The sequence below is a fragment of the Lates calcarifer genome, linkage group LG14 (assembly GCF_001640805.2).
Source record: "Lates calcarifer isolate ASB-BC8 linkage group LG14, TLL_Latcal_v3, whole genome shotgun sequence".
Classification (NCBI taxonomy): Eukaryota; Metazoa; Chordata; class Actinopteri; family Centropomidae; genus Lates; species Lates calcarifer.
In genome coordinates, this window is record NC_066846.1 from 4,814,099 (window position 1) to 4,838,711 (window position 24,613).

The 24,613-nt window shown below is 42.9% G+C and overlaps 1 protein-coding gene across 4 annotated transcripts in view; it reads left to right on the forward strand.

Annotated features, from left to right (window-relative positions):
* Window positions 1-24,613, forward strand: part of nlgn2a (neuroligin 2a) — a 167,072-nt gene that overhangs the window by 26,828 nt on the left and 115,631 nt on the right. For 3 of the 4 annotated variants that reach the window (XM_018703897.2, XM_018703900.2, XM_018703899.2), the window contains one exon: window positions 9,782-9,877. The exons of the other annotated variant lie outside the window; for it this stretch is intronic. The gene's annotated coding sequence lies outside the window, so the exon portion shown is untranslated. The remainder of the gene's footprint in view (window positions 1-9,781; window positions 9,878-24,613) is intronic. 4 annotated transcript variants of the gene reach the window in all.

Below are 24,613 nucleotides of genomic sequence, written 5' to 3' on the forward strand. Positions count from 1 at the left end.
GACTGCAGTGGCACAGCCATGGCCTCAGTCTGTCCAGATAGATGCTCTGGCTGGGCCAAAGGTCACCACCGCTGATATGCAGATGAAACCATGCTGGCAGATGCGGGTGAGTGCGCAGCCTGGACACACACAGACATAACGGTTTAAAAGAGGCTTGAGGTCATTGTACTCATAATAAATCCTTATTGTGACCTCAACTTAACCCTAATTAAGAAAGATTCAAACTACTTATTACTCAATGCAGCTAAAGTCAAACTAAAATGAGGCACTTGCAAAATGGGGCCTGTGACAGAAACACCTAAAAACACAAACCCCCTGCATACAAACATCAGAACAATTACCTGCTTAACTTGTGCCCAATAAACAAACAAACACACACCCTCCTTTCTGTCCCTTGACTCCAATCCCCCTCAATCCCCAGTGTGCGCCAGCGAGTTCGTGCCTGGGTAACAAAAGCAAAATCAAAGTGTTGTGTGAAATATGGCTGGGATACGTTATTAGGTGAAGGCTTTGTTTTTCCCTGGCACGCATGCAGACTGGGGGATTTAAGCCTCACTATTGGAAAGCATACAGATTAGCCAGGAGGGAAGCAGTCACTGCCGCTGCACGCTGCTTTTTTGAATTTGTAGCATGGTCAATTCTGAGGCTGTCCATCCGTGGAGGGAAATGGTTAAACATTTGATAGTTTTGTATGTGGCTCTTGGTGAGCAGAGAAACATTGAGAAGAAAAAACACAGAAACGCAGAATGCAATATTAAGTACCATCAGTGCAAAAAACATTTCTGGGAAGGAAGATAGTCAACAAAAAGATCCATCCAGGTGAATTAGCATTGGAAATACACTGTTCTATATAATTTGCTGTCACATCTATGGCTTTTAATTCAAACAAGCGTAAAGGGAAAAATAATAAACTCCCCAATTATCGTCATTATCCTGTCCCAGTTCGCTGCACTTGATTGGTCAGCTGGAGATGAAAGGGAATTACTCATGCGTGCTAATGTGGATGAAAGATGCTTTTTGAGACATCCGCCTCTATTTTTACACACTCTATATCTGCGCATATATGTGGCAAAAAGGAACCCCTAGCTCAAGGGCATACAACTAGGGACATGTTGAACACACACTTAGACATGCTAAGTGCTACTAGCATGCTAGCACGTGAGCACGAACACACATAGTGTACACACTATACACGCCTGCACTCGCGGTGGCTTTTGTGGAGCAAGGCTGTGCAGTCCTGTCATCTTTTATTCAGGGCAGCTCTATATGTCTATTTTCAGCCCTGCATTAGTTTGTATAGATGAGCTGCTCTCTAGCAGTGGGATTTAGGAGAATGGGATCATTTCAGCAAAATGTTCTCCTTCACTGCCCCTTTCATTCTTGTAAACACACACACACACACACACACACACACACACACACACACACACACATATATACACACACACGTTATGTGTAAATTACACATCAGTCTAGCTGCTCTGCATATTCATAGAGGTGCTTTGTGCCAAAGCCAGTGGCAGCATTCCACATTTAACAGCAGGGTGACACAGTCATTTAAATACTGCTCTCCCATATTGCAATACACTCTGCTTTCTGCCTACATCAATTTACTATATATAGACACGCAATGAGCATTTAATGTCATGTGGAGGCAGACAGACTTAAAAGAGACGGAGAAGGAAGTGCAAAGGGAGGAGGAGGAGGTTCCCCACTAGAGCAAGAGAGCACAAGGTCACAAGTGGCAGCTACTGAAAGGAGCAGAGATGGAGGGATGAGGAGTGAAACAGAGGTGAGGAGGTTTTATGGAAGTAGCCACAGTGCCTGTGGTGGCTTCGATGACTCAGCGGTGGAAACCTGAATAATTAGAGCCACGCTCTGGGTCTCTGCCATCATTAGATTGGTGCACATATTAAATATTCAATGAGACATTTTGGGCAGACGTGTTCGGGAGCAGGCGAAAGGGCAACTTAGTTGGAGGACGTGCCATGTGCCGACAAAGATATGTAAACGTGTGCATGTGTGTGTGCTTAGAGGGCTGTTTTCTAGTATGAGTGTGTATGTGTTTGAGTGTGGGTATTTACATGTACATACATGCAAAGCTTGCTCTTGAGTAGGTTATGCTAATGGAGGTCGTGGGCCGAGCTTGACCCCGGTAGTCAAGGACATCGGTACATGCAAAGTCTCTGTTTTTACTTGTAACTTTTAATTGCACTTACATCAAGTACATTTGTTTGGACAAAATGTACAAATGACTGATGACTAACAACATTGTTTGCTCAAAATTTAATTAACCATCAACAAAGAGTGTAGCAGGGAAATTGGTATTGTGAGGATCACAAATGCTTTAAGAGAAAAAACAAGACTAATGGAGCGCCTCCCGGCACTACAAGCTACAGACTCAAGAAGCAGATTGAATCACGGGAAGGGGAATTTCTTTCTACCTCAAATGTCTTTATATCAGCTTGGATGGAACCAGCATTGCTTCATCTTCCACTGACTTCAGATCTAACTATTCAAATCCTCAAATAACCACTCAGGAAATACACAGCACCTTTTCAAAGGTTTAAGAGAAGTGAGAGAAGTCAGCATCATTATGCAACAAGTGTGTTTAGTTGTTGTTGTGTACAAGTGAAAAGGACTAGTTTAGCAGTGCCCTGTGCTCACCAAGGCCATTGCGTGTAGGTGTCTCTGCGTGGGGATATCATTTGTTCTAGCGCTGGTTCTTTTGGTTCACTATGCTAAAAAAGAATAGAACAAGCTCACACCCACACTCACACAGATGCAGGTGCAGAGGGGGCAGATGGGGTTGCTCGGGCACCTGCCCAGTTGCCCTGTTTAGGAGAAACTGCCCATTGGCCTACATAACCAACAATATGGCTGCATTCCTAGGTTGTGTCATGTTCTCTCATAGACAGACCCGTACAGCCAGACCAGATGCAGAAGGGATCCAGATCACCGGTGGAGCGGAGCTGCTTAAGTTCCAATCCCGTAATAAATGTGCATGCTGCTGACAGGCCTGCAGATCTGAGGCTTTCTTTTCTGCTCTGTGTTTTTCCACTTTGCAAGCAGTTCATAGAAATTCACTGTCACGCAAGATGAAGAACAGTAGATTTTGCATCATATCATCTCAGCAGGTGATGTAACCCTTAATTAGCCCACTGAGCGAGTGACTTCTGTTAACTGCTTGAACACAGTCAATATGTTTAAAAGGAGCAGTGCGTGATTGGTTGATGTGAAACCAAATAAAGTTAATGTTCATAACGAAAATGAAATCAATACATATTGACTCTGTATTGCATCATAACAAGTCCTTTAGTCTTGCAGTGAGTCTGTTTCTTATCTTCAGTAGACCTGCATCTGTTTTGAGAGTTTGCTGTAATAAGACTAATAAGACTGTGTACTGTAGCAATCAGGCAAATAAGATCAGTTCTCATTTAAATCTCTTGAAACAATTTAATTTCTTTTACAAACTAATGAAATTTTCTCTCCGTACTGCTAAATATATTGCTTATGTAAAGGAAATTCAGGCAGTTCAAACTCTGCGTCTAAATATAGGCTTAATTGACATAATGAGGATAACAGTTTTGAGCTGTAAATGGTCTTTATAAGTAATATTAACTATGACATGATTCCCTGACATGTCTGCTTTAATAAAGTGCCTTAATTTCAGTTTTCAGTTTTTATAACCTAATTGCCGGGACCTGTAAAATTAACTAGTTATTTTTGTGTCAGTTAAGGAACCATATGAAAATTATTAGGGTGGAATGTTGGTCCAACTTTTGCAACAGGGATAAGGTAGGATATTTAATTTATATCTTTGATTTTAATTTACATGCGATATAATGTTAATTGTGAAATGAAAAAATTGTTTTATTACATTAGTAATGTAATAAATAATGTAATGTAGCCAACAGGCTGGCAGATGTTTGGGGTTGGGATATCATGGTTCCATCTTTCTACATTAAGATACAAGATTGTAGATCTGTATCTCAGTTTTGGTCTCGGTTTCAGCGTCATTACGCCTGATATATACATTGATAAAATTCATGTTCTGTTAAGATTAAATGTTTAAATGGCCCTGCTCTTTTAAAGAGTGATGGTTCAGATACCTCAATAATTTGCAGACAGTCTCTAACCTAGACATAAACAATGGCTAAAAAAAAGTTGGCGGTACAGTTTTACCTTAAAGCACCTGCTGAATTAGGAGTCTGTGCACAGGCCCACATACACAGTAATTTCTATAAAGGTTAGATCCTCCCCTTTCTTTTTCAATTTCATTTAGTGACATTTTGTTTGTGTAGCCGCCTTTTTCTTTAAGACCCGATGGTGAATGCCAGCAGATGTCACAAGCTACAGTTCCTCCTATAGGTCTGCGTATGTAGATTGGGTTTGAGTCCTCACTCACTCTGAGTCAGACAGGTTGGCTCGCTGCTATGTGGAATAAGCATAATAATGAAGGAGAGGACAAATTCTGCTCTGTTTTCTCCATCAATCCTTTTTGGAAAAACATGCCTGCTGCTTGTGGCTGATGTATTGTTACTGTACATTGTGCAGCGGAGCTCCATTTGTCTCAATCACCACATTCTTCTATTATCATTCCAGCTCAGTTACTTTTGGGAATGTTACCAAGCATAACAAATGAATAATACACCACATATTCATTACACAAATAAAATGTGAGATGTGTGCATGCCAAAAACCTTTTTTTTTTTTTTACAAATGGCCCTTTGGCTGTGTTTAAAGAGACCAATGGTGCATTTAGTTAAAGAATAATCACAAGCATCAATACTGGCATTGAGACTAATGGCCGGTGGACATCAACAAACAAATGTTGCAGTGCACTAATTGGGCAACTATACTGTTGAAAACTGTCTGCTACTCAGGGATGGAATACTTATGTTGAAAGGTCAAATTAAACAACACAATACAGTATGCTAACAGTAGATCGCTACAGATTTCACACTGTCTGTGCCTTAAGTCCCTCAAACTGGATTTAAATCTTCTAATAACGGCAGCGTTGGACTCCTGCAGCCCACCTGCAGAATGTAAAACACTCTAAGGTCCTCCATTTCTTCCCATCAGCCGGTCTCCGTTATCTCCCCTTTCCCAGTCAATAGTCCCAAACCGGATTGACGGCTGTTTATTGCGTGCTTCTTTATGGCCCAAGGCGTGAGTGAGTGAGTTTGCCGCTCTGCAGGGAGAGCGAAAACAGTACAAGATTACACGCTAGTGTTCCACTCCCGGGCCTAGCTCTGTCACAGCTCGCCTCAATCTAATAAACACATGTCTTTATTGATCTAGTCCACACTCCTGCATGTTTTTCTTTTTTTTCACACTTCTCTCTTCTCCCTGTTGTCTGTAAATGCAGCATTCCCTCGGTACTGAATTTGATCTCAATGGTATGAAAACAATGGGGAGGGGGGGATGGTTGGGATATATTTTGAGTTGATATTCATGTGTGATGCGATTCAAGAGCAAGTTTCAATATCTACGTGTGGCATTTGTGCGTAGGTATCATGAAAACAGCTGACGATGCCGGCTTGACTCAGGTGAATTTTCAGAGTTAAGCTTTGTTTTATTTGACTTCATGTTGAGTCTAATCAAATTTATTTTAACAACAAAAGCCTGCTAAGTTGAGCAGAATTTTTATGTCTTCTCTGTTTGAGTAGCTACTAGTTTAATAATGACAGGCAGAGGGGGCAGCAGTAGGAGCAGTTCTGAGCAACAATATTATGTTGTTTAATTTATGATTTAAATAATTTACTTGTGTCTCTTTAATTCATGATTCCTACAGTAGAGTATAATACCTACAGTAATTGATCTGGTTTGTTCTGTGAAAATAGCTCATATAAATAAAGCTTCACTCTAGGAAAAACATGCATTTTATATTTTATAAGCCTTTAATGGGTAATTGATTGTTGATCATTAACGTGACACTGATTAAAGGCTTGTTGTGCATTCATCAGAATGGTTGCCACGGCTACAGCAGCACAGGGCCGCCAAGTTTTGTCCTTTTTAGGTGGAGAATTGGGGTCGAGATGTCCGTACGTGTTTTGAGTGTGGCGGTGTCCCCCTGACCGGGCGCAGCCGAAGCGTTTGCGGTCAGTGGTTTGGCATGTCCGGCTCGGTGTGTCCGCTGAACTGCAGCGACAGGGAAATAGAGGCGGAGGAGAGGGAGAGGGGGGAAATAGAAGAAGGGTGAGGTGCAAGTCATGGGGGTTGACAAGAGGGATAGAGAATGATGAAAGAGGTCACAGGGAGATTTAAGGCTACAACACACTACAAGGTGGACTGCAAGGAGGGAAGTAGGACACAAAGCCTCAAGGAATTAAAGGGGATGAGACACTGAGAGGAGACAGATACAGTGAGAGTAACATCTGGAAAACTTGTAACTCCCTTCCTGAGAGATTTTCAGATTTTTCACTCTTTTATTTTTCTTTCCAATTTGCAGTATGTGCATACACATTACACACACACACACACACACACACACACATACTGAACACACCGGGTGAATAAAATGATGTGATTTAATTTTTGGATAAACCCAGAATTGATAAAGAAATCTCAATTAAGATAAGGTTACACTTGCAAAAACCCACAACACACAAACACACACACACACACACACACATGCCCGTGCATTTGCCTAACCATATCTGTCCCACATGACTACACACACTCCTAATAATCCATCCACTTCACACACTTGTTGTAAGTCAGTTCCCTTCTTGTTTGCCCTCCGCCAGTTTAACAGTCTCTCTCTTTATGTGTACCTCTGTTTGTGTGTGGGTGTGTGTTTGTGTGTAAGTGCTGAGTCAGCAGGCCTTGTCATCCAGTCAGACAGATTGGGGGTGGGGTTGTTAGATGGCAGCATCTGTCTGCACTACAGTGATCGAGGTTACACACATGTTGTGCGCATACTGTCACATCGCAACACACATTTTCAATACAAGTCCATTTTAGTCAGTTACAGTAAATTCAGCTCCCTTTGGCTCCTAAATGCACCAGTGGTGACATTTTCTCCAATTAGCTTCACCCTATCAGGTTGTTTTAGATCAGTGCTAAGTGGTTGGAGATAAGAGGCACGGTGCCGTCGCCAAAGCCTGCATCTCCCGCAGATGAGCCGTATCCTCCTGAGCCGTGACCGCAGCAGTCATTTTAAACAGCCCCCGTCACTGCAGCCATTACACACCTCGTTGGATTAAAAGTAAGCAGGGAATCATGCAGCGGCCGGCGGTGTCATAAAAGATGGGGTGGGGGGGTGTTATGAGCATGTATGTGTACGTCACCTCATGTCTGTGAGGTTGCTGAGTGCACTAGAATTTTTTATGGACAGTTAATCCACATACTGTGTGTTGTGTCACTAAGAGCATGAAATGAAAGTCACTGAATCCTGAAACGTTTTTCAAAATGTTTTTCTTTCAAAGAAATTAAATGATCTCCCAGTGGGACTAGATAATAATAGCTCGGATTTTCTTAAATTAAAACCAAGTTCAGTGATGTCACACAATTTAAAGGGTGGATAATATGGATTAAAACTGCAACTACCTAAATCATATTTATTTTATTATAGTGGCAGTGCAGTGGATACCATACAGTATATCTATAAAGTAAAGGAATACATCCTCTGAGAGAAATCTCTTCTTAAAGCAACAGTACCTGATTTATGGCAACTGAGGGGACACTGTCAGCTTTAAGATTGAAACTTGGTACACTGTTGCCTATTAACACATCCATCACACACTGATAACATTTGCTTTCATTGGAAGTCATGTGGCTGGCCACCTGGTGAATGTAAGTCCAGTATTCACTCTCTTTTATCTCTGTTTTGGTCTCCACCAAATCCTGGAGGAAATATTTAGGTCTTTAGCTGCTAAGTTCTCCACCGTGTTCACCAGCCGGTCGCTATCCTGCTGTGTTTGGTGCTGAGCAGGTTGTGCACAGTGGGTATCTCAGGAAATATCTGCCTACTGTAGCTGAGAAACGCTGCGTGATCAAAAGCAGTAAAGCTGTGGGCCAAGAAATAAAAAACAGTGAGCTGAAAGATGGTAAAATGTTCCACGGGGCTGAGAGGAACTGCAGTGTTGTGTTGGTGCTCATCAGTATTATAAAATCTGACAGTTAAAAAAAGCTTGCTTTAAGGTATTGTCAACTGTGATAGCTGATGTGAGAGTTATCACTGACAAAATGAACAGAGGGACAATAAATTATTATGATAATTTGATAGCTAACTAAACCTATTTAGTTAGTCATTAATAAAAGACTAAGCTGGAGTTATTGCAGTAAACATTTACCATTTCGCTCTTCATATCTTTTTCCTGCCTCTTTTCCTGCAGACTTTCCAGTAAAGGCAAAACGCCACGTGAATAATGAAGAAGAGCATGTAATCTGTGTGTTCGTGCATGTGAGAGAAACGGGGGGGCCGGGGGGCCTTGCAGCATTAGAACAGGTAGCAGCCTAGTTGTTGATGCTGATGTGGTCTCAGTATGCATTTTGAAGAGGTTATATAACACATCATGCCGCGTAGCTGGCGAGCGGTGTTGCTGCTATTTATAGAAGCGCTTTGATGGAACACATTCTGTGACACACAGACACAAAAACATCAACCTGTGTGTGTGTGTGTGTGTGTGTGCACGTGCAAATTCATTTTGGATCCTCACAAGCATGGAGTTGAAATACCTTTCTCTTAATATTTCTCCCTCTGTATCTCATACACACACGTCCACACAAACAATAACAAGCTGATATCCAATAAACTGTAATTGCTAACTATCAGAGGGATGAAGAGGCTATATTAAATTCTGAGGCTGCAGCGAGTAAACAGATAATTATTGATGTGTCCTGATCAGTCACCCTGTCCGTGGAGCCCCCTCTCTGCTTTCACTCAGTCTGCATCTGCCCGTCTCTTTCTTCATCTGGATGAGTCAATCTTTCAGTCTGGCTGCTGCTTTCTCCATCTCCCTTTAGCACAGGCATACCTCAGCGTGAGCGCACACACATATGTAGCCAGAATGCACTCAGTCACTGTCTGGCGCTGCATTTTCCGTTTGTTCATTTAAATACCAGGCAGTCCAGACAAAAAAAAAAAAAAAAAAAAAACATTACAGAGCGCAATGTGGCATAACCGCTTTTTGATCAGTTGGAAGAAAGAAGTAAGGGGAGAAATGTTGGGGGGCATTACGGCTCATTTTCTCGAGGTGCTGTGATAACATTTAATGAGCTGATTGCTTTGTTTAGAGCCCTGCCTGCCACTGCAGCCAGGAAATGTAAAGCTGAATGAGGAAGAAATCCTGCACAGTTTTTATTATTAGCATCTTAGGCATGCATCAGTTAAACTGAACATACATGGATGCAGCCATGTTCTATCTGACTATAATGGACACATGCATAAATTATTTTGATTATGAATTTATGTGCTGCTAGGAGCTGCAATACTGAGATTTTCAGATTGTGTAGTCTTCCCAGTGAGAGAAGACAGGAAGTGAGGTGTTTTTAGCCACGTGGCTCTGTTGGCCAGTCTGTCCACCACTGTGGTTGCCACTGAAATATCTTAGCAACTACTGGATGGATTGCCATGAAATTTCATAGAGGTATTTACAGTCCCCAGAGGATGAATCCTAATGACTTTGGTGTTTCCCCCAGCTCTTTGTCCAGCACTGCTACGAGGGTGACATTTTTGGTTTTGATGTATTGTTATGAAATTTGGTGCCTACAGCTCTCTCTGCAACAGAAAGCCTCTAATCTAAGCTGATGTGACTCTGTGTTACTCTTTCAGGTCATGTGAGCCACATGCTTTCCCTATGTGCCCAGCATTAGCTCCCTGCTGTCTCAGATCTATATGAATACTTCAGCGTGCTTTGACCTCAAGGAGGTAAGCTGCAATATGATCCTCTGTATGACACAAAAAAACCTGAGCCATATAGTAAACAATAAAAAATTCAATATAGAAAATGTCTTTTATGAGAGCCTATGGCTGTTTAGTCTCCCTGCTTGCCAGAAGCTGTCACAAAACCCCTGATACTGCACAAACAAAAGCCTCAAACAGATAAATCTTGATAAGGTTGTATCTCAACAGCTGGTCAAGCCTAGATAACGTAGTAAACAGGCAGCTTTGGGAAAAGAACTAACATGAGGAATGTTAACACTTCTTTTTTTGCTAGATTTATAGTCTCACATTTAAGTTGTATGTTTATATCTAGAATCCAACATTAGATTGTTGGAAATTAAGAGATGCATTTTTGTGTTTACTCACTTTACCTGAACAGTATGAGCTGTAAATTTACAATTATTTACTGTCAGATAGCTGCTACCCTTGTTTTGATCGGAATGATTAAAAGAGTGAGAGAGTGAGTGTGAGAGATCAAGAGAGATAGGGAGAGAGAGAGGGGAAGGAGCAGACATTGACAGCTGCCCAAACTGAGCTGCCTTTCAAGATATCAGAGCAACTGCAGCACCTCAGCAACCAGACAGATAAGACTCCAGCCAAGATATCAAACAGCATCAGCAATAAGCAACCGCCACAAACAAACACTTTTTGCAGCCAGCCACCGGCTCCTCACCAACCTCTACCAAACAGCCCAGGGCCACCTCAGGAGGTGAGGATGGGGTGGGAGGAACAGCCAAACAAATTGGAAATGTCAAACGGTACCCTGGTTCACCTTGCTACGCTTCTTCATCAAAACCTTAATAAAGAAACGGAGGCGTCTCAGAGCAGGGTTTGCTTTAATATGTTTGATGTGTTGTTTGAGCTGGAAGTGGTACAGGTGTGATGGGGGCACACAGAGGGGAGAAATTTAAATGAGTGTGTTACTCATCATTGCATCATCATTTTACTGCCTTTAAACTACTGTACCAGAGGGCAGTTAGAGGTGATAACCTGGAGGCATGTGTGTAAAAGTCTGTTTTTGCCATGAGACAGCTGAAGCATAAAACTATCATAGAAGAAATGTATACTTTCAATTCTTTGTGACTGATATGCATCTGTAATATTCTGTTGAATATTTAGAAATCACCTTTAACATTCAAAATTAAAACTTACTTAGAGTATTTCTTCTCACACTGTTCACATCTGACTTCATACAGTGACATTCCTGATGGTTTTAAACTTACTCCGCATTTTCAACAAAACATAAGTGAAAATGTTTTCTGTTTTAGTGCATTTAATGACAATGCTAATTCCTGAAGCAAGACTTTTGCTAAACATCAGCCACTGTAGCCACAAGTGATAATTATGGAATAATGCTAAATGCTAAAAGCTACTGTAACAGTTCTTCCTCTCCCAGAAACCAAACAAGGAACAGCTGTTAACACACCTTGAATGATTTCGAGAAATTAGATTCTTGCCTTAGATATTTATGTTTATTTGTGCATTGTGATGTCATTAGTTTAAAATTGCATAAGAGTGTTTTAATTCATTGACACATCATGAAAAATTAGAGGAAATGCTTATAAATACGAGATGCGATTAAGAAGCTCAAAGACTGCGCCCATAACAATCCCCTTAAAAGAAGTTACGCTTTGCAGTTCTACCAAAGATTCTCCCACACTTTGGAACATTTCCTGGAAGTCCCATGCCATAAGTGTGTCAAAATGGCGCTGTAAGCAGGCGTGTTGTCATAATGGAGCACCCAGTTGCCATCACGCCACAGCTGAGGTCGTTTTGTGCCCAATGTCCTCCCTCAGACGCCTCAGAAAGGTGCAATAGAAATTGGCATTGACAATCTGACCCTGGGGAACATATTCATGGCACCCAACCATACAAATGTCAAAGAAAATGATGAGCATGATGTCACGGGTCATGGGTTGTAGCCGTAGACCCAAGTCCCATCACCGATGATGATCCCTGATATGAAAGTTGGGTCATTCCTGGCCTGTTGACAGTTATCCTCGCAGACGTCGACACAGTGCTGCCTCTGCTCCACGGTGAATCGCAAAAGCACACCTGGAGGTAGTCCCAAAAAATGAATGTAAGACAGGTCCTGATGATGATTGCGTGGCGTAGCACAGATACTGACTCATGACATTACCGTGCAGTGCTCTGTTGGTTCGCAACAGGAGCAGTCTTAAACCATATTGATCGCACCTTTTATCTGCCAACTATTAAACAATTACAGAGCAAAGACTGTGGTAATCAAAGGGAAACATAGTCAGCAGTACGGTATCAACCATGTGCAATCGTTAATGTGATACACTTTACAGCTTATTTTGAATGTAGGGAATGCTCTTAGTCTTTCATGGCGAGCTGAGGACAATACATCGCTGACGGCAGTAGATTCATCATTCTCTTCATAATGCCGGATATGAATCATGCTCTCTGTGTTGTCCCTCACCAAAGGAATTAGTTAAGAGTTGTGAGGCTGTCCCATTCCTCATCCATTTCCTCTGTCTCATTTATCTCTGTCTTCCTCAGGTTGTTTTTTTTAAACACTCAGATTTATTGTCATCAGCACAGAGGTGCAAAGAATATCTTATTTAACAAACAAGACCAAGATTAAGGCGCACAAAGAGACGGAAGCAAACAGCTGAGCCCATTATAAAAGGAAAATGAGATCATCAGCAGAACAACAGATATGCTACTTTCATTCCAAAATCAGGTATCTGCAACTGGTCTCCACTGTCAGGGTGGGTTTTTGGCACATGCTTAAAGCTAAACAGATCTTTAAATTATGTTGCACGGAGAAATGTAGTTATACCTGTGGGGATGGATTTATTTTCCTGACTTTTTTTTTTTTTTTACTTCAGGGGAGATTACGGTTGCATGGCAACCAAAAGCACATAGCGCCTAGTGTTTAACTCATGTTCCTCACATACCTGATGAATTGTTACTGTCACCAGCAACACTCAACCCTGCTCCCTCTGATTGAGCCAATGAAAAACCTTCAGGGGTGGCAATATTTGTGACTCTCTTGATTTGCCAATTCTTGGTGCCATAATTTGATGTAGAATCAATTATTGATTGAATGCTGAGTATCTGAGTAACTATGTTTATATCGAATGATGATGTAACTTGCAATCATCTAATGCCAGCATTCCGTGCCAAGGCAGGGAGTAGCTCCCCCTATGTGATAGGTGAGGAGGACAGGTTGGTGGAGGGGCTTGTAATGTACCAAGCTTTCATGCAGCAGACCTTTTTTCATACAAACAATAAACTTAACCAAGTGTTGTAGTTGCCTAGCTCTTGACTGAATGTACCTTAAATATAGTGTATTTGCCATGTCCATCGTCTTTTCCCTAGAGTGGTTGTAAAAGCACATTTTCTCTGAGAAGTAAAAGGGTACACCAACTGGAAAAAAGAAAAAGAAAGTAAAATGGAAATCCTCTGAAGTTGCATTTCTTAAGAAACACTGCTGTAGTACAGTATTTACTTCACATCACTGCCCAAAGGACATTTTGTTCTCATGAAAAGTTTCTTGTACCTCATGCTATGAGCTCCTCTAGAGAGGTTTTATATCAGCTCGCAAAAGGTGAGCAAACTCTCTTTCATAACTAAACAGCACTTGGTATACAGAGCTGAGATGGAGACCCCCCCCCCCCCTTTAAATCTCAATCTCCTCTCAATAGCTTTACTTTTTCTCCAGCACTTTCTCACTTCACTCTTTCCTTGCTTCGTTTCACCCCCCAAACTCTATCTGTCTCTCTGGCATCTTTCCTCCTCGTCTCCTGTCCTTCATTTGCCCCTGCCCCTCCATCCCTCTCTCCCTCCCATCAGCCCACCATTTCCTCCCTCCTCCTCCTCCTCTCGCGCTCACTCCTCACCTCCTTCTCTCTCCAGCTCCTCCATCTTAGCTCGTCATTGCGGAAGCAGGTTTTTTGCATGCCGGTGATGTCACAGGTGGAGTCTGTGTATGTGTGTGTGTGTGTGTGTGTGTGCGCCTCAGAATGACATCGCTCTCCTTCGGACCGTGTGAATGAGATGATCCACCTTCTCACAGCTCCCCCCCCCTCCCTTGCCGCACACTTCCACTCGCATAAAGGAGTCAATTTGTCAGAGATGTCAGGGGTGCTAACGAACAGCCAGCTTCTTGCCATATGCCTGTGTGTGTGTGTGTGCGTGTGTGTGTGTGTGTGTGCGTGAGCACGTCTGTACTGTTGCTGCAGCATGGTGTGAATGAGTGTGTGCCAAGTGTACTAAGCAGACAAGTACATGTGTATATATAGCTGTTGTGTGCTGAACTACTGAGACAATTTTACAGGTGTGACATGGTGTGTGTGAGCATATGTGCGCGTGTGTGTGAGTGTGTGTGTGTGTTTGTGTTTGCTAAGCCTACAGAAAGGTGTTAAATGTGTTAATTAATATATGACAGTTGTGTGTTCTGTATGTACCGCCACTTGCCTGTCTGGTTGTGTGTATGTGTATGTATGTTTTTCTGTGTGTGTGTGTGTGAAGGATCCTCTTCATCGGGTGCTGCCTGAGGAGTGTGATGACCAGTCTATTTGACAGCCGCTCCAGTCACAGTGGTTGCCCCGTCACTGCGGTGACTGGGTCACTGGAGTTAATTATTCTCAGTGCTGGTCCATGCGCGCACACACACACACACACACACACACACACACACACACACAGAGAGAGAGAGCTAGACATGTAAAGAAGAAACACACGTTCTCACTTTGACCTGGTAAAGCATGATGCCTTTTAACTAAGGCCTCCAAAAACACACATGGGAGTGTTCTGGGGACCCAGCACTGTGGTGTCCTAAGTTACACTGACACATACACACATGCAGACCCTACACTAAATGTATGGATTTCTGCTGTTGAATGACAGTGACTAATGTGAGGCAGTCTTCCTGCTAATTAAAGTCTAGTCATACATTAATTACCATGAGCTGCAGAATTTAAGGTCTTAATTGAGTGCTGGATGATTTTTCCCTTTAACCTTTGCTTAACCAGGATTTACTGTTGGATTACTTTATCTTCAGGCAAAGGCTTGACATCAAAGAATGAGAAAATATTCTGCACATTCCTGTTGTCTGTTTTTAATTCAAAACTCCAGCACTCTATCTGTTACTTGGACAGAATGACTGAGAGACAGCTGAAGTTAATTTTCTGCATGTGACAGGCAATATCTTAATTTCACTGGAATCACTTTCTATCCGGCAGTTATCATTTGTGTCCAGCTGCACTCCAAACCTCAGCTTCTTTAATCATTTCTCCGAGTATCATGCTAATCCCCCTGTTATCTCCGTTAATGTTACACTAGCTAGCTCGCTCAAAGACGTATTGTCACCCAGGAGAATGGGATACAACGCGCTGGTTTCACATTTCGGTAGTGAAGAAGGTCTGTGAGCAGCAGAGACAGCACTGCTGCAGATGGTTTTTACAGAAACATTCTTCTTGTTGAGGAGGTGACGTTTTATTATAACATCTGTCGTCTGTGCAGGAGGACATATTGATTCTAGGGATGATGCCTGACACTTTTCTCCTGAAATCACACTTTCATTTAAAAGAAAGTAAGAGTCATTAAGTGAAAAGATTAATTTATCTAAAGGCTTACCTCTGTAGCATTTCAAATCAATGCTGACGTTGAACAGAGTAATCTGAGTTTAACAGAGTTCTCATTTGTAGCATACTATGGGATGTCTAGGTACTATGCAGTATATGAGTGTGCAGGCAGTAGCTGCTGTATCTCCTGACTCCTGACTGACAATATAACAGCATACATGTGACTTTGAGAACATTAATTGAAATAATGTTTGCGTCTCTCATGACTCACACTGTCCACCATTTGTTTTCAGTGGAGCACTCCACCTTTTGCCCTCTGGCTTTGTTTATGTACGTTCATTAAATTTGTCTTTTAACTACAAAAAATCCACAGAGATTGTTTTAATACGTGCTGTATGGCCCAGTCCATGCATGTCGAATGTTACTGCATTGTTTACGATACAGAAATGTATTTATGGCCGTACGTTAACACGAGGCCGAGTCCTGGCTGAATTACTTGGAGCAGAAGGTAGCCATATGTGAGTGGGCTGGGTGATGGCGAAATGCTCACCCAGATATACATACACACACTGTTTGTTAGGAAGGCCATGCTGTTCAAGCACTATCTGATTTACATTATTGCGCAGTAGCGTTCACAGAGCGAACCAAATGTTCCAAATGTCTCTGGGTCTGCCCCTCTCTCTCTCTCTCTCTCTTCTCTCTCTCCCTCTCTCTCAGTTGGTACACCACAGCAGGATCACAGCTAAAAAGAGGTGGTGGTGGGGGGGATCCCACAGCTAAAAACAGAATCCAAACAGCTAAAAAAAAACAAAGCTCCTAATTTGGCAAAACAAATGAGCACCCTCGCGACTGCGAACACATCAGGCGAGTGATATGCAAATGAGTGCTCCGTGTGCCTTCGAGCAAACGTGCCAGATGCTGGTGAGCCCAGCCCGACGGGTGGGTCGTGAGGGAGATCTCACAGAGAGAGTTGGAGCGGCGGAAAAGAAGGGAAGAGTGTTTAAATGTGGCGTGATTAGCACTGGATATTTTGGCATTTGCCTCAGTTTGGCATGAGGTGGGAAAGGTACATTTATAGGAGAGCGCTAAGCCAGCCTGTCTTTCCTAATGTAGCACAAAGTGATGATAAAATGTTTTTTTTGGACCATGTAGCATCTGCAAATGACACATAAGACTCCCCTGTGAGAGACCTGGTGCAACCGCTGACACCTACATCTAATTGACGTAGATTCAATGAAGCATGACCGTAAACTCAGTTAACAACCTTACATGCGAAGTCGAGGTCAGTAACGCAGAGAAAAGTATCTTAAAGGACGAGTTCAAAGAGTTATTGATTGCTGCTCATTGATGGTGCCATTTCAGACACACTTAATTATGTGATCAAAAGGTGTGCCATATTATTGATGTGGGATTACTGTACTTGGATACAACTATCTTGACACATTTAATAATACATTCACTCTTCTTGCTGTGTGGCATTACTTATTTATACCAATCTAAAACATACAATACAACATTTTAATCAGTATTCTGATTGGTGATTGCCAAGCTGCAGAGCTTCAAAAAATAACAATTATAATCAGCCTCTGGAAAAAAATGATTGGAGGAACCTGGCATGGTGAAATGAACGCTATAAATAAAAGAATGCATTAAAAAAATACAGCCTTGTCGTGACAGGTTTATAGGTTACAAGCAAATGTGCCAGTGAGTATTACTAGCTCTTCACATAATTAGCTGTACAGATGGAATAATAAGAATAAACAGAAGTGTGTGCAGATGTGCAAACTCCATAGTAAGCTTCAGTAGTACTTCATCAGATATTCAGATGGGGCTAAGGAATACTGAAATAAATACATTCTATTGTCTTCTAAGCCAGTGTATGCTCAAATTCTGTATATATTGGTTCATAAAACAATAGAATATGTACACTCTTTTTGCAGAAACACATCATCTTAAGCTAAAAGGAATGGTTCTTATCTGAATAATATGCACATCAAACAGAGTGAGCATATTGGTAATTGCTCACTCTATGAACAAAGAGCACAATTTAAAACATGGTTGCAGAAACGCTTTCAGAGTTTCCATGACAGCACCCTCGGCCTCTACAGTACTCACATATGTCTATATGTACCCAGTATGCCTGCATGAGCAGCTTTATGCTCATATTTAATGTATTGTGTGTGCTCATATACACAAATGTGTGTGTTTATTGAGTTAGTCGCACATTCTCAGGTTTACACCTGTGTATGAACAAATAAATTATGATCACATTGTAGCAGGCTGCATGCGAACAAAAAACTGTTGCCACTGCATTTGAACATACTGCGTGCTATTATGCACTTGTTTGCCATGTTAAGGCCCTTGTGTATGCGCTGGTTGTTCACACACCTGTTCACTCGTTGCATGTGTATGAGGAAGTGCCTTTGTTCCAGTCATAAAGCTATCCAGCTACAGTGAAATAAAGCAGATGAATCACAGTTCCACAGTTCAGTAAGCCCGAGAGGCTAGCGGCTGACGCTAGCGTATTGTTTTGAATCAACCACCCTGTCAGAGCGCACTGTGCACCCTCTTCCCTCCCTTTTCCTAACAGCCCGTGTCACCCAGCTCCATTGCCAACACCCACACACACACACACACACACTGAAAGCTGTTAGTTGCCGCAGTTTGAGAGCAGGTGCTAGCGTGGCATGGCAGCGCCCACGGGGCTCAGAGGCCGTAGACAGACACCAGATCAGCTGCCAGTTTTCCACATTCTGTTTGGCGACCGCTCACTGGTGCCCAGCCCTAATTATTATTGGCCGCTGTAATTAATTACAGAGCCCCAAAGCGGCCGGCAGCCATAATCCAGGATCACTCCCCCGAATTCAGTGGTGTCATTTGGTGTTTCGGACTGTGTCGGTGTGGCTGCTGTCCATTAGACTGGGTGGTCCCGCTCTGAATGGCTTCTCAAAAAAGGACACACTTTGGTTTTGTACCAAGAAGACGTTGCTGCTCAGTCTTAGTCTGCATATGGTCCAAGGTTAGAATGGCTCATTTAGCTTAGATTTTAGATCAAATTATTTAGCTATAGAATTGAATTGTCAATTTAAACTGCAATGCAATCAAATATGGGAATCACATTTTATAGTCAATGGTAGCGCCTACTGTTGGACTGAAAGGGCAGTTATTCTTGTTGGGAGCTATAAAGATTATGGGTTTATGAGCAGGGGATTTGTCCTCTCCTTGTGGTCAGAGGGCTGTTGCTGCCTGCCCACACACTAAAAGGGACTCAAAGTACACACACAGACGCCAAGATTTAGGAGAAAAGTAGATGAGTATTGAGTGTGGGATATATCTCAGTGAAAATTGCACCCAGGGGACAAAGAAAAGAGGGAGTGAGGGCTAAAGCGAAGGCAAAACAAAGGAAGCCAACTACAAATGAAGGCAAAAAAAGAAAGAAAGAAGCAGGACCAAGTGGAGGCTTTGATGGCTGCAGTCGCCACGTCTGGATTTGCGTCATCTTTTAAAAGTGGTTTTATGGTCGTACTCGTCGCACCCCCCTCCCTTCCCATTGTAAATTATGGCACGGGCTGTGAGAAAGGATCAAACAAACTGCACTGTCTTATTCATTTTTCATGCTGCTGCACTGAGGAAGCAAAGAAAAGGAGGAGTGAGAGGCAACAAAACTGAGAAGCTGAGGGAATGAAAGGAAAAAAAAAAAAAAAGCAGAGTAACCTACTTTTTTTTCACACTGCGTCTCTGGGTGCATATGTAGAAGCTTAACGAGTGGCAGACACACGTGCACGCGAAAACACTTTGCTTGTAATTGCACCAGTTGGTGCACAGCGCGGATCCCAGAGGTGGCAGCGACATGCAGGCTGAGAAACAAACACAGAGAAACGGGGACACGTGTGACAATACAGCATCATGCATACACATCCTTACCCCTGGCGTCCCACAGCAACATGCCACTAAGGATTGGATGTGACCTGCCCCCCCACCCCGCAAAACACCAAGTGGAACAAGTCTCTCAGGCCTCCTCATGTCTCACCCTTCAGTTGGTCTTCAGTCACCGTTCAGTGGTGGAACCGCCATTCTCCGCTGGCACCTCATTATTTCCTCGGGAGCCGAGGGGCAAAGGCTCCCGATTCCTTAGATAAAGAGTTAGAGAGAGGAAAGAGTGACGAATAGAGGAAGAGAGGCGGCGGAATACGACATCCCACTGTGCTGCACCACGCTGCTGTGACACCTCAAACATGCCTCAGACTCTCATACACACAGGCAGATTGAAGTACAGTATCAGCAGGAGGAGGAGGAAGGATGAAGAAAAGAGGAAAAGGGGTGGGGGGGGGAGGAGGGGAGGAGGGAATAGATTATAGGAGTTGCACCGCAGCAGAGAGGCAGAGACGGCGAGCAGGGAAGAGACAAAGTCTCTGCGATGGAAGAACGGAGAGGGGGAAAGAATGGGCTGAAACGAGAGCGAGAGCTGGGGGAAAGTGGTGGAAGCAGGAACATGGTGAAACTTTTTGCAGGCGCGCATTTTTGCCAGCGAGCCCTGCAGTAGCTGAAGAGATGCAGCAGTCTCTCTGTTTGCTGCTGCCAGTCCAAACCACCAGACCTCATTCAGTCATTCAGACCTGCAGCTTCTGAAGTCCATACCTCCATCGCCACCTACACACAGAAATATAGAGACACTAAGAATGATACCAAGTGTGATATCGATAGTATGATGATACACTCCAGCAAAACCAGCAAACCCATTACTCATGTACCTGTATATTGTGTTTGCCGTGTAGGGTTATATTACACCAAATAATAACACTATTGCGTTTTCCCATATCATAATACAAAGGCTAACTAGCTCTAAGGCAACAATGCTGTTGCGTCCTGCAATTTATGTTCTGCAAAACGTACATTTCGCCAGTGGAGCGTGTACGCCAGACTCTGCAGATGTTTGCGTAGCCACCAATTTGATGTGTTCAAACGGCCGCCACATGCCGACTGTGCGTGAGCTGTCCATGGATGTTGTTATTTTGATTTGATTCGTATTGTGCGGAAATACATAGATGACAATCCAGTGTGTGTGTATGGAATGTGTCTTTCATGTACACTTCTGCACTTTACAATGGAGCCAGTGCATTTTTAAGACCCTTCAACAGATTTGTCATTTTAAAATGAGTCAGCCGTTTGGGTTTGATTGTGATTTTTATGTGACGATCAGGCCACTGGAAGAATAACTGTATTTGCAGCCCCCCACATGCACCATGTAGAACATGTTGTACTGTACATGCAGAATGCCAACATCATCATGCACATCATATCCTGGGGTTAAAAAACAAACAAAAACAAAAGCATCCAGTATACTCCATATTATCGTGCTGATCATGTATAGGATATTTATGAGCACATCTTCCTCCTCCAGCTCTCCCCCATTGTAAAACAAACACAGCTCTTCTAGATGAGCTCAGCTATAGATTAAAGCACTGGATGAATATTCATCGCTCATGTTAATAGCCAATGGAGGGGAGGAGGGAGAGAGAGAAATAAAGAGGGAGATAAAGAGGGAGAAAGATCTCGGGGAGAGAGGAGAGTGTTTAGCTGCTGCAACTTGTTAATAATAACGCTGATTATAATCTGAGGATTATTCTCACTGTGCCCTTTCTCTTGATATTTATCCCTCGTCCTCTCCTTGGCTTTAGAGGGATGCAGCACAGACTCGGGCTCTGCATTGAATTAAATTAATCAGACCAAAATAGACAGGGCGGAGGGATGAGGACAGCGACAGGTAGAGAGGGAGGCAGCAACTGTTGACGTGTCCTCTTGTTTGGGAGGCAGACAATCATACACATCAGCTGCTCATGTGTCTCACTGGCCATCTGTCAGGGACAACTAGATCAGGATGGCAGCTCTCCAAACCCTCCTTCTTCCTCTCTCTCTCTCTCTCTCTCTCATTTTCTGTGGCATTCATCTTTATGTATATCACTTTCACTCAAGGTTCATAGCTGGTCATTACCAGTCAAATGGCGCTGACTTCATTTCTCAGTGTCATGTCCTCAGTTGGCCCCTGTTATCCTGCTTTTAAACCAACCTCATTGTCTTCAATAGGATCTTGTCTTGTCTCCACAGTGTAACTACAACTATAGCTACAGCTATTACTGAAGATAGGACGTACAACTACACTGCAGTCACTGTATCTGTGATAACTTTAATAACTTTGACAGTCTACATCTGTTAAAATGATCTTGGCCTGCTGTATCTTGCGGTGTCATCACCTAAGCCTGCATGTTTTCATGGCTGTGTACCGCTGTGCACCATTTTATACACATTTCCTTAAAATTCAAGCTAACATATTCGGTATTTTTATAAACCACGGGAGCTCGACTGGAATTTGAAATTAAGCTCTGTATGTTTGAACAATATTTGGCTGCACAGTGTGAGTTTGAACACCCACCACTGTGCCGCTGTTTGTTAAGGGCCTTTAAGTCTTGCCAGATGAATGGATAACAGTAAATATTAATATTCAAGTAAGATTTACTTTTCTGGCTCTTGACCTCACATAATATCACTACTTCATTGCAAATAGTATATAGTCCTAATAGTACAATATTACTAGCCAGCCGTGAGTAACCTTGGCCTCCTACAGGCAGCTCTCTCCAGCCTCATGTATTCATTCTTTTAATATAATCATGCTACATGACTTGTGTTGCCATTTCTTGCATTCCTTCATCACTGATAACTTTTGGAAGAGGGATTGGAAATGAATGAATACAGCCACAAGTTCAAACTTTCAATTAATCTGTTGATGTCTTAATATCTCTTTTCTCTAGAGCCTTGATGGGATCTCAGTCAGAAAATTGCAGGTTTATGTCACTTTACACAAGTTCCCTCACCATCCTAATCCTCTATGTCAATATTTTAATGGAAAGCTTTTATCTGTCCCAGGTCGCGAGTCGCTGTCTGACTGTAAACAAATCCAAGTGCCTTTCTGCTCGTCAAGCGAGAGGCTGTAAGCTACGACTGACATTCATCAGCTATACTTTAGCCTGGCTTGGGGGACAGTATTCTGACCCCCCCCCCCACTATTTGTCCTTATGTGTCCTCCATTCTGTCACTGTTGCTCTTGAAGTGTCAGTTTCCCTTCAGCAGCGTTCATTTGCACAATTAGATCCAACTCACCCTGTGTCACAAACACAGCATAGGCTTTCTCTCAGACTGTGGCCCGTGTTGCCTCGTGCCAAATGCTCCCCAGTGGTACGCTGGTGTGTCCCAGTCACCCAGTTTAAAAAGTGAGCCTCCTTTTACCCCCACCATTTACCCCAACTGATCCACATTTACATGACATTGGATTATTGGCAGTTACCACACACCTTAATGAGTTAATGATGATCGTGGTCAGTGGATTTCACTGTTTCAAATGCTAATGTGTCTCTGCTGACCACACCACTAAAATAAACTAACCACAACTTTAGAGGAGAGGGCTTACACGCCTTTAAATCTGTATTTGTAGAGATCATTGCAAACCAATTACTTCAAAGGTCCTGGACATTAAATCCATTTTTTTTAACAAAACAGCTTTAACATCATTATATTTATTAAAACTTGCTCTGTAGACATGAGATATTTTATAAATGGTGTACTGTAAAAGCCAGTGTCTGATGGTGTTTGACTACAAAGGAGTGTGGTGTCCCTCGCAGGTGAAAACTGAAGGTAAAGAAGGTTTTTGATCACGTACACTGGACCTTTAAAAGGCCCGTTTCAACCCAATTTAATTACCACTGTAAGAAACTCTTAAAAGTTTTAAAACTCTGCTCCTGTCTCTCCCATACTGTGGTATAACCTACAGTACTCTGATCCAAGGTCAAAACCACTTAGAAGACGGTAAAATATTTATGATATATGGAACGTGTTTAATGGCAGCGCTCTCAGCCAACTACAGCCTCCCCCTCCCCGCGCCAACCACCCTTCCTCTCACGTTTCATTGAGCAGTGGCAGTGCCCTCCAGCCTACTACAGAGGAGCTCTTTCCCCTGGGGCAGGACCACGCTGTCCTCTGCCTCTCCTGGACGCTCCCACCGGAGGAGCCGCAGGGAGGGGTGGGTAAGGGGGTGAGGGGACTCAGGAGCTGTCCTTAAGCTAGGGGAGGGTAGGGAGATTTAGAGCTAGTAATTTATAGAGGCGACAGAGGGAGAGAGAGCAGCAGGTAAGCAGAGCACGACAGCAGGGAAGTCAGTCTGTACGAGTGTGTGTGCTTCCTTTAAAAAAAAAAAAAAAGAAAATAAGAGAGAATAAGGTACGCTCGTCAAAGCTGGAAACACTCGTCCTCTTTGGGTGAGAGGAAAATGTCCAGAGCATTTTGCCAGACGAGCCAGACTAAGTGATGGGGCTGTGTATAGTTTGTGAATGTGTTTGTGTGTGGCTGCGAGGCTTTGCTGTCAGCCTGTGATTAATCTACCACTGTCTGTCTAATTACCACCCATGCCCCTCCGTGTTCCTCAGCTCTGCCGCAGACGCACTGACCCACACCGGAAACTCACTGCTCCCAATGCAAATTAAAGCCCTGTAAATATTTGCTTTTAACTCTTGCCGACACATTGTTTCCAATTTTGCGCTTCGGTGGTCCGCAACCCCAACACCCCCTCCTCCCAAACACACACACGCTTCATGCACATACCAGTGCTACCCACCTCCGATGTGTATGTGTGTACGTTGCTGTGTTGTCAACAAGTTTACTGACAGTCCCTACACTCTTTTCCTCTGTCTAGCCCCCCCCCCACAAACACACACACTCCCTCTGTCTCTGGATCCTCCCATTGTGTCTGTATTGTGGCTGGCAGTCTATCAACCCATTCTCCTCCATTGTCAGACCAGTCTTGTCTCCATGAGGAGTGAATCGAGTCTGGGCAGAGAGGGAAGACAATGCACAATGTACGACGATAGAAAGGCTGAATAGAAAAACAGTAAATTTCAATCTGAATTCCTTAATATGACAGAAACATTTTATGTTTTTGTGAGACAGAAAAGTTTTGTCCTTTTGTGCCACAAAAAATTATGTTTACAGACATGATTGTAATAGGGTTTGTTATTTCTGTAGTGTCTGTAAAATATCTGCACATATAGACTAAACCATGTTGTTGAGCTGCCATTACTGCAGTGGCAACTCACACGTAAATCCTCACAATAATGTTGTC